The sequence below is a fragment of the Myotis lucifugus genome, unplaced genomic scaffold, assembly GCF_000147115.1.
Source record: "Myotis lucifugus unplaced genomic scaffold, Myoluc2.0 scaffold_33, whole genome shotgun sequence".
Classification (NCBI taxonomy): domain Eukaryota; kingdom Metazoa; phylum Chordata; class Mammalia; order Chiroptera; family Vespertilionidae; genus Myotis; species Myotis lucifugus.
In genome coordinates this window covers 2,664,086-2,683,084 of record NW_005871081.1, presented here as the reverse complement: position 1 = coordinate 2,683,084, position 18,999 = coordinate 2,664,086, and the positions used below count along the sequence as shown (strand labels likewise).

At 38.6% G+C, this 18,999-nt stretch overlaps 1 long non-coding RNA gene across 1 annotated transcript in view; it reads right to left on the bottom strand.

Annotated features, from left to right (window-relative positions):
• Window positions 1-1,228: 1,228 nt before the first annotated feature.
• LOC111825573 overlaps window positions 1,229-18,999 on the bottom strand; it is a 50,200-nt gene continuing 32,429 nt past the window's right edge. Inside the window, exon 3 of the long non-coding RNA XR_002828763.1 lies at window positions 1,229-1,825. This is a non-coding gene — a long non-coding RNA (uncharacterized LOC111825573). The remainder of the gene's footprint in view (window positions 1,826-18,999) is intronic.

Sequence of the window (18,999 nt, the reverse complement as noted above, 5' to 3'; positions counted from 1 at the left end):
GGGGGTTGGGGAGCTCCCCCCTTTCACGCACAGAGCAGGGCCCATCAGGGGGTTTAGGGAGCTCCCCCCTTTCACTCACAGAGTAGGGCCGATAGGGGAGTTAGGGCACCGCCCCCTGTCACACACAGAGCAGGGCAGATCAGGGGGTTGGGGCGCAGCCACTGTCACACTCAGGCCAGGGCCGATGGGGAGGTTATGGCATCAGGGGGTTGGGTCACGAACAGGGCCTGTGGGGGGGGGGGTTGGGCGCCGCACCCTGTCACACACAGAGCCGCAGGGGCGATCAGGGGGTTTGGGCGTTGCCCTGTCATGCTGATCTGGTGCCAGGAGGCTCGCGGCTCCGCTGATCCCGGTGCTGGGAGGCATATTACCCTTTTACTATATAGGATAGAGGCCTGGGGGCCGGCTGGTTTGCCCTGAAGGGTGTCCTGGATCAGGGTGGGGGTCCCCACTGGGGTGCCTGGCCAGCCTGGATGAGGGGATGATGGCTGTTTGTAGCTGGTCACACACCCTTCAGGGTGGGGGTCCCCACTGGGGTGCCTGGCCAGTCTGGGTGAGGGGCTGAGGGCTGCTTTCAGGCTGGTGGTTGTTGACTGAAGCTCCCAACCACTCCTTTTTTTCTCTTTTTTTAAATTTTATTCTGGGCCAGCTTTAGCTCTGGCTCTAGCTCTGAGGCTTCTGCTGCTGAGCATTCTATAATCGAAACAATGTATAACTCCAGCTCTGAGATCCCGGCCTTCTATATTTGTTAGAATGTTTCAAACTGCCAGCTCAGAGGCCGGCAACTCAGGCAGGGAACATTGGAGTCTGCATTCACTGGAGCAAGCAAGCCTCATGTTCGCTTCCAGCTGCCTGGCTGCCGGCCGCCATCTTGGCTGACAGTTAATTTGCATAAGGATATGCTGATTAGCCAATGGGAAGGGTAGCGGTCGTATGCTAATTACCATGTTTCTCTTTTATTAGTGTAGGTATATATATATATATATATATATATATATATATATATATATATATACATACTGCATTTACATGGAAATTAAAATGCTGTTGTAAAAAATTTTATATATTTTTTGCCTGTAACTGCTTATTTCTTTAGGTTAGTTATCCAGAAGTGTGAAGTAGAGGAATGTTGAAACACTTAAGTGTCTTGAAATAAATAATAGAATATTTTCAAAAAGCCATATGATATAGAGTCCCACCACACCACAGTATGCATTATTTTCCACCTTAATTTTTTTATTTGTAACTCTTCATTTGAAATAACTGCTGACTTAAAAGTTGCAAAAATATTACAAAGAATTTCTGTATATCCTTCACCTCAGTGCCCTAACCCCCCACCCCCAATGATAACATCTTGAGTAGCCATAGTACAGATATAAAAATTAGGGGGGGAAACCACATTGGTATAATACTGTTATCTGACCTACACATTTTATTCAAATTTCACCAATTGTTTCCCTAATGTCCATTTTCTGGTCCAGGCTATAATTCAAGATCACATGTTTGCAATTACTTGCCTTGTTTTGTTTACCTCTTTTAATTGGATGTTAGTTCCTCAGGATGTGACACTGTGGAGGACTACTGGCCAGTTATTTTACAAAATGTCCCTCCATTTTGGTTTGTCTAATATTTCCTCATAACTAAATTTCAATTCTGTATTCTTGACAGAAGAGATGTGAGCTTCTTGGTGCAGCACACCTACAAACACATGTCAGTTTGCCCCATTACTGATGATCTTAACGCTGATCATTTGGTTAATGTGGCTTCTGCCTGTTTTCTCCACTGATGGGTAAATTCGTCTTCACAGTAGAATTCCAATTACTACCTGTAGCAAGAAAGATAGAAATAGAAAATCACCATTTGGTAGACACCACAGGTGGTGGTGTCTGCCAGGTTTCTTCCCCAGTGGAGAAATCTGACCTTTTGGTAGAATTACAATGATTAAATATAGAAAGAATGATGAACATAGAAAATCCCCATTTGGCAAACACCACAGTATATGTTGTTTCAAGGAAAAATCATCACTGGATGTTGAAAGTAGTACCCAAAATATGATGAGAAACAAGGTATCTACATAATCTCAAATTATCTCTGTGTGGTACTTATTAATTACAAGGGGGGGAAATAGTAACTTTACAGTGGGAAAGCATAGCAAACCACAACACTTTTTAATAAGCATCCTCAGGGGGAAAATGCCATTAACATGAGAGAAAACATTGTTAAATTTGAACAATATGTTTAACATATGCTGTTTACATGCTTTTTCTTAAAGAAACCGCCCCTTCACATTTTTTGCAAGCTTTTCTCCCAAATGTATAATTGTGTCATCTTTTGATTTACACCTGCTTTTATGCATGAAGGACATTAACTTATTGTTTGCCATATTAATTGTAGTCCCTGTTAGGTTGTTGTTTGCCTTTTAATTGTCTAAGCTGATTAGTGAAATGGAGAAGCTTTTTATGCAGTTGACTGTATTGATTGTTTCCAGTACATTCTCTTCCAGCACTTTTGTTGTTAACAGAAATATTCCCCCTGCATTTTCCACTCTACATAATGATAGACTGATTTGTTTTTGTTTTTCTCAAAGGATAAAACCTTGTTTCAAAAAAATGTAATATGTAATTCTTCTGTTTTTCATAACTTAATAATGCTGTTCTTATTATTTATTGTTTTTGCAATATGTCAGTATGTTTGTAATCCATCTATTTAACCTGTTGATATATTCATCATAGCCAAAGGGATTTCTTTACCAAGGCTTTATGTCTGGACAAAAGTGCCCCTTATTACTCTTCCTTCTCAAATATTTACTCTTTAATTGCATATAGTTGATCTTCCTGATAAACGTCAGAATCACTTTGCCAATAACCTCCACCCCATAAAATTTCCCATGGGGATTTTGATTGGAATTGTTCTAAGCATACACTATCAGCTCATTTTGAGAGACGAATATTTTGTTTTCTAAATTTTTACCTCTTATTTATTTAAGTTGTTTTATGTCCCTTTGTGAAAAAAATGGTCATTTCTGTGATATTAAATTTGTAACAACTGTTATGATCATATAAATCATTTATATGAATAAATATATATGAATCACAAATAAAAAATTCATTCCTTTTTTCCCCATTAATTGATTGGATTAAACTGCACATATGTTAAAAATGTTTAGCTTGTGAAATGTTTAGTATAACTTTCTCTAAAATCATACTAATTATTTGTTGGTAGTTTAGGAATTGCTGCTATAGTCTTTTTGACACTACTATTACCAGATAAGTGATATATCATGATTTGACATAGAAGACTTCATAAAAATCTTCCAAAGACAGCTCTATTGAGTTGATGTCATTAGATAACGTGTAGCCTGATGAAGTAGAGAATTTGTATCATCCATCTTATTGGTCCTTCTGTCAAATACTCTCAAATTTTTTTTTGCACAATTACATTCAAAGTATTTTCTAGCCTCAGCTATATAGTCTGAGGTTTATATATATTAATATCTTTGTTATCAAAGTCACAAATATCATTCATCAGCATGCCCTAGCCATTTGTTGACTTAATTTTATTAATTAAATCACTTTCAATCCAAGGAGACTTGCAGGAATAAATCACCCTTAATAACCAAAGACATGTCTCTATTGTTAAGCCAAAGAGAGTAACATCTTTTTCCTAATGAGTTTTATTAAAATCAAATTTCAAAAACAATTATTTTCTAATGTTTAATTGTTTCCACATTCAATTACTATTAAAGCGAATGCACAAAATTTGACATATTTTGCAAACTGTTTTTGCAACTCTAGTATCATATTATGACTGACATCTAAATATTCTTCCAGTTTTATTTTTTTAAATATATTTTTGTTGATTTCAGAGAGAAGGGGAGAGGGACAGAGAGATACAAACATCGATGATGAGAGAGAATCTTTGATCAGCTACCTCCTGCACGCCCCACACTGAGGATGGAGACCACATCCTGGGCATGTGCCCTTGACCGGAATCGAACCCGGGACCCTTCAGTCCATAAGCTGACGCTCTATCCACGGAGCCAAACCAGCTAGGGCTCTTCCAGTTTACTTTATTTGAATCCCTATCTCTTCAGATATGTTACTTTTTAAAAATATATATTTTTTATTTATTTCAGAGAGGAAGAGAGAGGGAGAGCAAGATAAAAACATCAATGATGAGAGAGAAGCATTGATCGGCTGCCTCCTGCACACCCACACTGGGGATCAAGCCGCAACCGGCCATGTGCACTGACCAGGAATTGAACCGTGACCTCCTGATTCATAGGAATGTCAAGGCTCAACCATTGAGCCACACTGACTGGGCTGTTACTTTTATTTGTTTACCTATTTGGCACACAGTACAAATAAGAGGTTTTTCTTGACTAGTGATACAGTGACTTAATTTATATTGTTATCATATACCCAGACATAGTTATCATGACTTTGTTGTTGCCAAATTTTAATGTGTACAAAGGTTTCTAAATTTTGGCTAAAACTTCTAATTTTCTCCCTAGATTTATCTTGATAGCATCTGTACAAAACTTATTACAATTTTATTGTAAATATATCTCTTTAAAATATTTTCCCATGTACCAAGAATAAGGTTTGATATTTTGTTTCCAGATGCCATTCCTGGAAGCTTCCCAGGACCACCAGAAAACATTACTAGGTTTAAATACATTGAGTTGCACATAAAACTATTATAACAGTTTTTTTGTGAAACGCATGTCATCAATAATGATTGAAATTTTACTGCCCTGGTTTTTATGTTTTTCAAAGAAGTTACTATCTTATTTGAATAGGTCAAGGTTTTGTGGTAACTGGGCTCATAACTAATTTTCAGTGAAGTACTCCTGTTGATATTAATCATTTTTAAAGCTCTATTTAATGTTTAGTGTCTAAAATGATAATGTATACTGCTAAATAGTGCTTAAAATTCTGGTGGTTCATTCTAAATATTTTCATTGGCTTTATCAACCCTCTAAACATTTTTTTTCAGGTTTTATTTTCAAACAATATCGTATTAAAATTATTCATGATATCTTAACTTCCCTTACTTAAATATCTTGCTTTACTGGAAACTTTTTGGTAGCAAACAAGGTTGTAGAATAGTAGTGCTGAGAGAAAGGAAGGCAAAGAGTCCTCTCCACTCCCAGGTTTAGTTCACATTTTTATCCAGAGATGTATTACCTTTGGATTAACAGGCACCCTCTGTGTTTTCAGAAGTACTGCAACCTCACATCTCCTGTGTGTGCGTGAGGGGCGGGAGCACCTGTGTGTGTGCTGGCTGCTATTTGGATTTATTTCTGTTAAATAAATCCCATTAAAAACATTAAATAATCCATTAGTTATCAAACTATGATACAATTTCTAGCAAGAGCCTCAACCTTCTGAACTTGGCCCTGCTCTGTCCAACATGCATTTTCTATAAGTAGTTTATTGAGATATAATTCACATGCCATAAAATGCACTCTTTTTAAGTGTATAATTTGTGGTTCTTAGTATAGTCACGGAGTTGTGTAAGCATCACAGCTATCTAATTTTCAGCACTATAAAAAGAAACCCCTTACCCATTAGCACCGTGTCCTCAGCCCCACCTCTCTCAGTGCCTGGAAACCACTATGAGGTCTTCTGTGACTGGCTCCTTTCACTTAGCACAGTGTTTTCAAGATCCATCCATGCTGTGACATATATTGGTACTTCATCTCTTTTTATCACCGAATACCCTCCTGTGTTTTCATAAATGTTTCAGCAGGGAGGTGGTTCAGGAGACAGCAGGTCCGTTATCACTGACTAGCCTCCAGATTGATCTCTGATTTGTCTCTGATCACCATTGGCAACAATAACTCAGATAATAAGCCTCTGTAACACATTGTTTTCCTTTTTGCCCTGCTAACCACAAAACACAAGTTTCAATTCAATGCCTTCATCTAGTCCATTAAAATCGATATAAGTGGAAAAGAAAAGCTGTAATGTAAATAATAGCTAACATTTACTGAGTGGTTATTATGCACCTCACACTGTGCTTTATATACAGCGTTCATGTGAATGAAATTTTAATAATATATATATGAAGTAGGAACTGTTATTACCTTGATTCCACAGCGGAGGACAATGAGGCTTAGCGACATTAAGTACCTGGCCCAAAGTCAGCTGGTAATTAATGGAGCTGGGAGCCAAACCTACATAGCACAGACTCTCTGCCGAATAATGGACAGTGGAGAGGAAGGAAGAAAGGGCCAGAGAAAAACAATAGAAGGAGAAATCTAGTTTCACAGTTCACTGTATTCCTCTTCAGTGAATTTTTCATGGCTTTCTACATGTTCTTGCATTATATCACAGGAAGTTTCTTCACCTCCTCAAATACACAGATACCTCTTCTAGAAAAAGGGTTACTTGTTCTTCTCCACCTCTGCACAGGCCCTGGGATGACACTCATCCAAGTGCAGATAAATGACGATGCTGACAAATACCCCAGGTAAACTGTTCCGAGTGGGCATGTGCGGGCCCCAGGGTGTTCTTCTGGAAATGAGAGCCACACCGGGATGAAATGCTCAGGCATTTAAAACAATATTCTGGAATTTATGAGTCGGTGCTTAAAAATAATGGCCCCAAAATGCCTCAAAATATGCGTGCACCCAACAGCATCTGCCCTCTGAATTTACTGTGGAGTAATAAAAATGTGTAGAAAAGGGTTTGATGCTGAATAGTCTTATTAAGCCTAAGAGCCATGCAAACAGCGACGACCTAGCATTGAGCCAAATAATGTGCCCCCAGCTGTAATTCTGTCAAGGAGTGGCACATAAACACCCCTGAAGGAATTAGAGACTGAAATGGAGGGGTAAATGGACCTTATTGTTTATAAATACAATACCAGATCAGAGTGTGGGGGTGGCTGTCCTGTCATTACTCCCCAGAAGCAAAACAGTGCGAGCAATTCTTCTGCTTTTCTGAAGAAAAGTGAAAGTGAGATGCCGAACGTGGGTAAGGAAGGAACGTGCTGCTGAGAGGAATGAACAAGGCAGGGGAATTCTCCTTGAGGGAAATATACAAACAATACAAAATTGCGAGCATTTAAAAAGATTAGCTCTGACATGGGGTAAGGGTTTTTGGTTTTTTTTCTTCTTCTTTGTCATTGTTCAAAGCTGAATAGCAATAAGATTGTAAACTGCAGTGCTTCATAATAGAATGAGGCCCCCTTGTATAATGAGGTTCATTATAAATGACATGCATAATTTCTATCCTGTTCTGTGCTGATTCCATCTTTTGTTGCTGAGACAGACTGCTTTAATGGGCCCAAGGAACCGCGCCACACTTAAAACCACGCTGGAAACTATTTTGTGCTAGTGTTTTGTTTTCTTTTTTCTTTCTTTTTTGCAATAGGGCAAGGAACACTTTGGACAAAAAATACCCATCTGGATAGAGTGTCCTTGTGGAACACAATGTATATCATGCAGGACACTGTTTTCAAATTCTCCAGTGATGAAAGAGTGTGTGTAAAGACTGCCTGGTGAGTTCATTTCATCTGTTACTAACCAAAATATGCAAACGGCATAGGGAAATTGTTTGATTAGTGTGGATTTTAAAGGCTGAATATTTATGTCTGCTGCCACTTAAATCTTTTGAGAAAATCAAACGAAGTGAAACATGGTGTAGCCTTTGCGGGGAGAAAAAGGAAATAGCACTGTGGACAGATAAATGAAGACAAAGACAATGCAGGTAAAATATGCACGTGGTCACCTTGGCAATGGACTTACTAATTCCACTAAGTTAACAATGGGACCAAGACCAGGAAGCCTAGTGCAGAAATCCCAGTTACTCAGTCTGTTTCTCCCCCCTCCCTGCACACATGGCTCTCCCACAGGCCCTGCAGGACACGGAGAAGCACAACCTCAGTAATTCAGCGCCTGGAATATAGCCATGTCTCGGGGGGTCTGCAAACTGCCCAGAGCCCTTCCATCTGTCTACCTGGTTTTCTTCTCTGCTGTCTGATTAGAGACAAGGAAAGAGCAAACTACCCAGGCTTCAAAAGTTCTCTTCACAGTGCACTACCTGAGCTACGCAGGTCTATTCTAAGAGCATCCCCACATGCTTGCCCCAACCTAAGCGCAAGCCAGAGACTAGGTGGCTTGCATGGTACTTTCTAAAGTGCTTCCCTGACTATTTTGAAATCTCTTGAATTACAGTTGAGGCAAAAAGCTACCAGAAGTTTAGATCCAGAACATGCTCCATCCTATCTGCAGTTATTCTAGATATTTGCATAAATATTTAATGTGATTGTGTGATACATCATATCCAGTCACAACCAATGAACAGGATTATAGATTCCATGGAGAAATCCACACGTTCCTTTGGCATGAGGGTCTCTATCATTTCCCTCCCTTTACCCGTAAGAAGTTTTTATTGCTCGTCACAAAAAAAGAGCTCTCTCTTGGGTTTCTTCCTTCTCTCTTAAATGCACAGGGCTGCTTTGAGAAAGTCTGCAATTCACAAAATGTCTCCTAAAAGGATTGATATCCAAGTTTGAGAAAAGACCCAAGAGAGACTTGCCGAGTGGAGGAAGGGCTGGCCGGGTCACAAGTATAGCACGTTTATGTTGGCAGATGAGAATAACCACAGGAATGAAAATGACTCTATAATTAGAATCATATAAATTAGACATGAAAGATAACTATTAGTTCATCTCAATCATCCCTAAAGGGACCAGCCTAAAACTGTTCCCCGCTGAGCATTTTCCATACTTCGTCTCTATCGTTTTTAACAGGCTTATAGGATGACGGGCTTTCATTAACTACGTGGACAGGAGCTTTACTGTGATTAAATAACAGGGGATCTTTGTTCTTAGCAGTTTGAACACTGCAATTTCAGTGTGGAGTTTGTGCTCGCTAGGCATTTACAAAACACAGGGTGATGTGAATGCTTATATTTCCCAGTGCACTTGAAACTTCCCTGCACACAGACAGCAGTCACTTCACAACCACTGCTGCCCCACCCGCCACACATGGGGACATTGGCTGTTTTCTTTGTTTTTTCTTTTCAAGAATCCTGAAATCAATAGCCCCAGGAAATAATCTCTTATCTGTGGGAAGATAAAAACTGGTGATGGATTTAAGGTGACTTCCTTGTATTATTGATCCCAGGATTCTTGAGAAAGAACAAAAGAGGCAGCCTGGGAAAGGGGTGGGTCTAGTTTCTCCTAAAGATGACAGCATCTGACTCATCAGGTTTAATAGGAGCCTTCGGTTCTTGTTCCGTTGCCCGAATGTCATCTTCAGAGAGAACAAGGATCGTCTATAAATCTACCACAGTAGGAGCTGGAGGATGGGAGTAAGATTTCAGTGAAATCCTAAAACACAGTATGTGTAGTGAGTCATTATGCAGAAAACAGTAATTCCTGGAAGTTCAGAATACTTCACGTTGGACCACCAGCAACCAACAGGAGTAAGAAAATCAGAGATGTCCCAGCAGCATTTTGAGTTAGGTTTCGATGCTCACTGACCAGCTGTGAGAACTTTGGCAAATTACTTAATCTCTGTAAAGCCACAGCTTTTCATTTGTAAAGTCATTTATTTTTTCTTTCAACAAATGATTATGAAGCATCGCTATGGGCCAGCCCCACTACCGGGTGCTGAGAATACAACAGCACACAAATCAGACAGGGTCTCCTTTCAAAACACAAAGAGATTGCCCCATCAGAGATGCAGTGAGGATTAAATTACATCGTATTATGGAGCTTATTGTCTCAAACATGGAAAATGCACATCAAATATTAGCTTAATTGCTGCTCTTATAATATTGTCTGGGATTGCTCGGGCAGGGCATGTTTATAAGATTTCTTTATGCTTATTTTGGAGGACAAGATGAAGGAATGACTGTGTAATGACATATTTGGGAGAATTGGTATCCTCACACTTCTAGTTTTCTTTAAAAAAATCACACTTCCATAAACAACGATTTACTTTTGCTTTCTCTAATTCCTTTCCTTGTCCTTACTTCCTTAACTCATCATGATATGAGTTCTCTATGCACCACTAAATTTAGTTTAACAGTTACTTATTGTGTACCTGCTGCATGCCAGGTGCTATGGAGACATGAGAAACTGTAATAAGGGGTTAAGAACTTCTGAGAAGGCAGCACGGGAGGTGACAGATGAAATCTGCTAGGCAAAGGGATAGCACCCCAGAGGAGGGTTGGGTTCTTGTCAGGGTTATGCTTGTGATTAGGAAGCTGCATATAAGGGAAGGTCATGTGTATAGAATAACCTTTTCTCAAGCTACCAGTGGTCCCCTCATAACAAGTTAAACAGGCACTTCCCATTCCTTACAGTGCTTCATGACATCATTACAGTATGTATACTTCCTTTGGGACATGTTCTCCCTCCCAGGATGCCTTAACCCTCCTCTGGTAGTTTTTTTTTTTTTTTGGTTTTGTTTGTTTGCTTGATTGATTGCTTATTTGATTTTTATTTCTATCTCCCTAATTTCCTTTCTTTAACTTCTTCTAGACTTTTCCTCCCCTCACTTTAAATGTTCAAAATTGAGTTTTGCCAAATTTGGTTTGGTTTTCATGTTTGGTTCTCTTTTCTTGTAAGAGTTTTCCCAAGATTGTCATCATAATCTCAAAGCACATGCAGCACCTACTCTACCATTTATTTTTCATTCTAGAACTTTGCTAAGTTCCATATACATTTCTTTTATGTATGCACATATGTATGTATGTACCCATCCATCCATCCATCCATCCATCCATTCATTCTACAATTATATGTTCAGCACCCTCATAAAAAGTGTGACAAATACAGTTGTAGGATTTGGGGACATGGTAACTGAGAAGGTAGACAAGAGTCCCACATCCATGGAACTTACATTCTAGAAGAAAGAAAGATGATAAAATAAGTGAACAAATGTATAGAAAGAAAACCTCCGTGAGTCACTGATATAAGAAAAGGAGAATGTTGTGATATGATAGATTCCTAGGGCAGCACCACTCAACATCTCCGCCTGGGACTTCAAACACATCCAAAAATCAATTTTTAGTCACTCAACAGGTGTTGATCTCCTACCAGGTCAAGGCATTACAGAAGGGTAAAATTCATTAAGACCCTTCCCAGGCTATTTCCCCGAATGCTTCCTGCTGTGATAAATAGCACTACCATTTGCTGGACTGATCTTCTCAGAAACCGGAGTGTCATCCTGAATCCAGCCTTATTCCTATAGCTCATGTCTAGTCAATTCCTAATTCTGTGAATTCTACCCCTTAAACATATTTGCTAATACAACCATTGATTTTTTAAAAATATATTTTATTGATTTTTTACAGAGAGGAAGGGAGAGGGATAGAGAGTCAGAAACATCGATCAGCTGCCTCCTGCATACCCTCTACTGGGGATGTGTCCGCAACCAAGGTACATGCCCCTGACCGGAATCGAACCCGGGACCCTTCAGTCCACAGGCTGAGGCTCTATCCACCGAGCCAAACCGGCCAGGGCCATTGATTGTTTTTATCTCTGCTGTTACATGTTCAGTTCAGGCACTCAGATTTCAATTATTGAAGTGACGCAGGACTAGACCCTAGTTTATCTTTCTATCTAGGGTTTCTGAACCTCAGTACTGTTGACAATTTGGGCTGGATTTGGACTAAATTATATTTTTGGTTGTGGTAGGGATGTGGGAAATGTTTTATGCATTGCAGCATCCTTGGGAACTATACACTGGTCATCAGCTGTCACCCATTCCTTAGTTGTGACAATCAGAAATGTCTGCAGAAACAGGCAAATGTCTCCTTGGGGGCAAAATCATGCCCAGTTGCGAACCAGTGTAATGCTTCCTCCAAGATCTATGCATGTTCTGTTCACTTGCCTCCCTGAGATATTTGCCACAATGTTAGTGAGGCCATACCTAACCATCCTATTAAAACTGCAACCCATCCTGCATCCATACTGGACCCCCACCTATTATCTCCATCTCATTTATCTCCTTCAATTGTATCCTTAGTACTTATCCCCACCTGGTCCATTTTACCTCTTTCATTTGTTTAGTATCTGTCTCTCCTTGTCTATTAAAAAACATAAATTCCATTTGTGCCCTTATTCTATCTTCCCAACAGTCAAAGATTCTGCCCATCTTTCATGTCTCACCTCGTGTTGACTTTTCCACAAATCCCTTTCTTATATTATACAGTTTAGTTCTCTTTTTTCTGTGTTCCCAATACCATTTTTCATACTTTCAAAAAATAAAATATATTACTGTATAATAGGTTCTGCAGATGTTTGTTTTTTCAATGACCTCCAAGGTCCTTGAATGCAGGAACTGTGCATCTTTACATCTGGGCTGCTAGTGCAGCACTGGGCATAGAGCCCCACTCAATAAATGCTTGTTGAATACATGAATGAATCTTGCGTTGCATATTATCTTGTATCATGCATTTTTGATGAAATGATATATTACCCGAGAGCCATGGTTATTAAACAGTGTGCTGAAGTGCCTCCAGGATATTTTGCACATTTGAGGGAAATATAACTTTATTATCCATGTGTTGGGCATCTCATGAACTACCGGCTCAAAGTAATTCAGTTTCAACATTAGATCAAGTTATACTTCGTTTCATGACATCATGTCTTGGTAAAGCTGGATTTTTGGCTATTGTGATGAAAAGCAAGTTCTCTATGAACATCAATGTAAACAGAAGAGGAAAGTATTTTATTCAGTCCAATCCAAGATTAGACAAGTTGTAAGTGCCCAGCAGGCAGGCACATCCTTTGGTAAGTAATTGTGATTATTTAAGAGTGACGTAAAACTTTTTTAAACATGTATGTATTATTTTTTAAATGACAACTAAGTTGTTAGGATAAAAACACTTATTAAGATGCTTAATAAGTATTAAGTATGAATAAGTATTTAATAAATATAAATAAATATCTAAAGTATATATATTTATTTTGGCCTAGGCATGCTGCGGGGGGGAAAATACTGAGCCATGAATAGAGAAAATTTTGGGAAGCTCTTTCTTAGAGAGAGAATTGCTTGTTAGAGTTCTTATTTATAAACAATTGAAACAGATTTCTGCTGAGGTCAGGAAAATAAATGAATTTATTGAGAGCCTAATGTGGAGTTTACAGAATCACTAGAATAGTTTTGGCCCTGGCCTGGGGCTAAAAGCTTCTAGCAACAATTTCTAAAACTACAGCTTCCAGTCCTGTTGAGGAAAGCAATTATAACATTGCCTCTCTTTTCTGGAATGGTGGAGGGGGTGGGGCAAGAAATATTAAGAGACAGAGACAAATATTGAGAGAGAGAGACAGTAATATTAAGATAGATATTGATCTACAGTTCTTTTTCTTAATTTTTATTAAATTTATTTGGGTGACATTATTTAATAAAATTATATAGGTTTCAGTGTACAATTCAGTGTACCCTGTTGTATCACCTGGAGCAGTTATATAATACACCATCTGTATGTTGTATTGGAGATTTACCAACCAAGTCATGTCTCCTTCCATCACCATTTATCCCCCCTTTATCCTCCTCTACCTACCCCTACCCCCCTTTCCCTCTGGTAATCACCATACTGTTGTCTGTGTCTGTGAGGTGTTTGTTTGTTTGCTTTCCTTAATTCCTTCTTCACCAAGCCCCCGACACCCCCTCCCCTCTGACAGCTGTCAGTCTGTTCTCTATCTATGAGTCTGTTTCTATTTTGTTAGTTACTTTAGTTCATTAGATTCCACATGTAAGTGAAATCACATAATACTTGTTTTTCTCTGACTGGCTTATTTCACTTAACATAATACTCTTCAGGTCCATTCATGCTGTTGCCAAAGGTAAGAGTTCCTTCTTTTTTATGGCTGAGTAGTATTCCATTGTGTAAATGTACCACAGCTTTTTTTATCCACTTGGTATAACACTTGGGCTGCTTCCAAATCTTGGCTATTGTAAATAACACTGCAATGAACATAGAGGTACACATGTTCTTTCAAATTAGTGTTTCAGGTTTCATTGGATATGACCTACCATTCTTATTTCTCCCATCATCTGCTCCCTAGTCAAACCCAGGCAGCCACATCTGGTTGACAGAGATGAAATAATACATCTGTGCCTACCAACAATAGAAGTAGAAAAGGGAATTTCATGCATTTTAAGTTTCTATAGATGCATGTTCAGATTAGAGACAAAAACCTATATATAATTCCATATACAGAAAAAAAGGAATTAGAGAACCTGAGATTCAAAACTGTGTTGTTTTTTTTTAAGTGTTTTGAGTTATGTTCAGATATGTGAATGGCTATGAGGTAGAAGTGGTGTGTGCTTATTTTAGGTGGCTACGTAGACACAAAATGAAAACAGGGAGAGAGGTTTGAGTTCAGGACAAGGAAGAAATTTCTGGTGGCAAGGCTGTGAGAGGGGGCTACTTTCGAGGCCTGTGTGCAAGCCAGTGGTGACTTGGGAATGCGAGAGCTGATTTCTGAGCACGTGTGTCCACTTACAGGCACGTTGGCCACAAAGACCAAAGAGCATAAACAGTTGAGCACCTAACCTGTATGCAAAATAGCATGAATAATTATAACTATATTATTGTAGAATTTTTCAAAAAATGTATTGTCAGTTTTTACACTGTCCAGCATCTACTGACACATTCTCATTGGTGAAAAATGAAGAATCAGTTTTAAAGAGACTTTTCTCTCTCTGCAAAATATCCTCGCATTGAACAATTAGAAATGAGGAAAGAAACCAAGTCACTTAGTAGCCACATGATTCCACATAACTAAGGTTAATTTTTGGCTTACTTCCCTCTAGATTTTTTTCTCTGATTTTATTTTCATTGTTGTGGTCCCATTTGACTCCTCTTGTCATATACCTGCTGCATCACCTGGAGCAAGAATTACTGGGTAAATTGGTATAACTATTTTAAGAATAAAGTGGTTTAAAAAATTTTTTCTTTATAAAATTAACCCCAGTTTTTATCGAAACTATCATTTAAAATTATCTGGGCAAATTTAAATAAATTCTTAACACATTAAAATAAACATGTTAAGGATTTTGATACTACAAAAAATCAATTACAAGTATTGGCAAGGTAAAAGAGGAATAGAATTTGATGTTCAATGCTATAAATGGCATAAAGAAGAGAAACACGTAGTGAGTAAAAGTACCTCTGTAGCTGATAAAAATAATGTAATTCCTAAAAATGAAAAGAGGGATTTTTTAAACAAAACTGCACTTTTCCCCCCAAGTGGTGATGACGGCTGCTGAAACTCTGAATGGGAGCTCCGCCTTCCAGAGGATGCTGTCCATGTCCAGTGGCAATTGGTTTCCCATATGCAAGGGCTCCTTCTAATCTGTGTTGAACGAAATAACAAACCAAATAAGAACTGACTTCTAGTGAGTGGGAAATGAAATGTATTTTCAGGAAAAGAATGGTTCTGCCACGCTTCAGTTTAACTCCGATCCTCAGGGAGGAATTCGACTGGAGTTAATTGAAAGCTATGGAGAGACATAGGAAGACAGTTGAGTTAGAACTACTCATAGGAGGGTTGCTTGCCTGCTCCAAGCTTAGGGAAGCACTTTGCTAATAGGAGAATGTGAGTGTTGTCAGTGATAAATCATCCCTGGTGGAAACCCGTCACCAGCTGTTGAGAGAGCCTGTGGTTTGCTGTTGAGTGCTTGGGGCAGACTGGAAGCTGCCTTTGTGTTCTATTCATCCCAGTCTGAGAGTGCACAGCCTTTGCGCAGGTGAATTAAGTTCTCTGTGCTTTGCTTTTCCAAACCAAAGCATGTCAGGCACATCCAAACACACACCCTGGTACGATGCACAACACAGGTCCCCCTCTTCCACACCAGTTTCAGCGCAGTGAACTGACATGCACCCCTGGGGGTTGTTCTCCACGAGTGTGTGGGACACCATGGTCAGCCCGCGTGGGCCATGTTTGGCCAGCACGAGATGGACAACCATTTGTCTATTCCACAGGTGGCTGCAGTCTGCGGACTTCCTGCTAGGGCAGTGATGGCGAACCTATGACACGCATGTCAGAGGTGACACGCGAACTCATTTTTTTGGTTGATTTTTCTTTGTTAAATGGCATTTAAATATATAAAATAAATATCAAAAATATAAGTCTTTGTTTTACTATGGTTGCAAATATCAAAAAATTTCTATATGTGACATGGCACCAGAGTTAAGTTAGGGTTTTTCAAAATGCTGACACACTGAGCTCAAAAGGTTCGCCATCACTTTGCTAGTGAATGCTTCAATAGCCACCTGGGCATCAGCAACACCCAGGAAGGATAAGCATTTCTTGCTATTAAAACAACATTTACATTTTCTTCACTGTAGGTATTGTCTGTCTATTTATCAACCATGAATCAGAATGTGGCTTTGCCAACCCAATCACCATTTGGGCCAGTTGCCACAATCAATACCCATTACTCTGGCCAACTCAATTGTATAGAAATTGTCATTGAGCTAAAAGACATTCTAAGTTACTGGAATGACTGTGCTGAAAATATCAAAACTCAGGCTCTTTTAAACGGAGTAGCATCACCTAAAATCGTAACTAGCATGGAGTAAGCCTATCTTAATACAGGGGCCGGTGGACAGACAACAGTACTGCAATTGGGAGGTCCAGGATTGAACTGAGTCATGCCTGCTGGTCATGTGACATGAAAATGTCTCTAAATCACCCCGTGTCTCCGCTTTGTGTCTGGAAAACAAAACCACTATTTCTTATGGTTTCCTTCCTTTAGGTAGTGAGAATTTAAAAACCTTAGAATTCTTGGCTCTTAAGTTTTATCCTCAGTCCTTTTGACCTCGTCAATCGTGTTTATCTGCTACAATTTTTAATTTTCCTTTCATTCTGTGTTATTCCTTTCAGCCTTCTTGTTGAGTTGTTTATGCTATGCAACATGTTCCTGGTGTTTTTTTCTTTATTATTAAGTGAATTATAAATAACAATTAAACTGATAACTGCCTTATCTTGCAAACCAGCTGTCTGCAAAAATGTAAAATAAGTAATGTATGTGAAGATATTTTGGAATTGTAAAGCATAGATAACACACAATCACTCTATATAATATATAATGCATACATGTGGATGTATGTATATACATGTATGTATACTATATGTACATACATATGTGTGCATGTGTACATATTGAGAGAGAAAAAATGTTACCAATGAAAGTCTAGAAGAGACAACAGAAGAAACACTGTCATCCTTTATTTTTGTTCTGGCCTTGAGCACACATCCTCCCTGTCTACCTTATCCATCCTAGCAAACAGAGGTGGGTGCAGGAATTAAGCTGATGGGACTGTGACAAAGGGAGCAAGGTTTCAAGCCCAAGGGCACAAGGGAAGGTCTCCTTACTTGGCTGACCACCAGAGTATCTATTACCTCTGTATTCCACGAGTTCTTCAGTTTCATTAGATAAGTTGATTAAATAAAGCCATCAGGCACCTCCAAACAGCAACACTACATCTTCTTTAATTTCTGAAGTAGTTTTGCCTACTAGAAGTTAAATCTCTAAATTTAATTAGACATTGGGGTTTATTTGTTAGATGCACACTAAAGGACCTTTTTTGACCGTGTGTGTGTGTGTGTGTGTGTGTGTGTGTGTGTGTGTGTGTAGTGGGGACACTACTGTCTTGCTTGTTGGATTACTTTCATTCCCTGCTGTTTGGTATTTTGTGTTCAGGTATTTTTAGATGTATCCCTTCATATCTTTGGCCTTCATAGAGAAATGATTTTAAAAGTAAGCATCTTAAAAAGTCCTTTTATCTGGTTCCATATTATAAGAGGTCTCAACCATACCACAGCATTCACACAGACATAGACATGAAGGTGGTGAATTCAATTCAACTTCCCTTCCATTCGTTTTATCCAAATTTAATTAAGCTTTAAGAATAAAGACCTTGTCCATGATGCTGTCATAGCTCCCATACCTTTGGAATTCATACTGCACATATAATTTCTACTCTAAATTTAACACATGACTTAAGGACTAAACAAAGTATATGTTCTAAAATCTGTTTCTCCACCTACAATGCATCTATTTTCCTTTCTACATTGAATATGGACCATTGTAAAGACTTTATTCTCTAAAATGTTATGCACTGTGACCCAAGCCTTGAAATAACATTTACTCTATCTGTTCCCAAACAGAGAAACAGCCAAATGTTAAGCAAGATGCATTTACAGTCATCCATAAAGTAATTAGGGCCCAGCCAATGTGGCTCCATGGCTGAGCATTGGCCTATGAACTAGGAGGTCAGGTTTGATTCCTGGCCAGGGCACATGCCCGGGGTGTAGACTCAATCTCCAGTAGGGGACATGCCAACCGGCAGCCAATCAATGATTCTCAACATTGATGTTTCTATCTCTCTCTCTGTCTCCCTTCCTCTCTGAAATTAATAAAAATATATTAGGCCACAACTGTATCACTAACTTAATAAATTTTATGTTAGGAAGTTTATTACTATAATAGCTCATTTTAAAGTAAAAGACAATAACCCTTCCCATTCTTCTTTTACCATATTTTTATTTTTCTAAAAACTGATTTCTATTGACAGTTTATTCACCAGCCAATCTGATACCACAACTGAAAAAAAGCTTCTCATTGCAAAAATATCCAGAAACACATCCATATAATTCATTAATTTATGATTGACTTTGATTATTTAAAGGATCTTATTTTAAAGTCAAATTATGTTTATGGAAAGTTAACATTAGTATAAAGAAGAATGATACAATTTTAACCAGATCAAAGACACAGGGAAACCAATGCAGCACTCGTATTATTATAATTTTTTAGTGTCCTATTGGAAGACCACAGATTAATGGTATCTTTTCCCCCTTAAAGTTATCTAATCACTTTGCTGATCATTTGTCAACTTATACTCTATCTTTCAGACTAAACTTTAACTTTCCTTTAGGTTGCTTTTTCTCTATAAAATTGCTGAGAGACTATAATTATTTCATGTCTAAAAACTAATAATTGGCTTTAGTTCATTC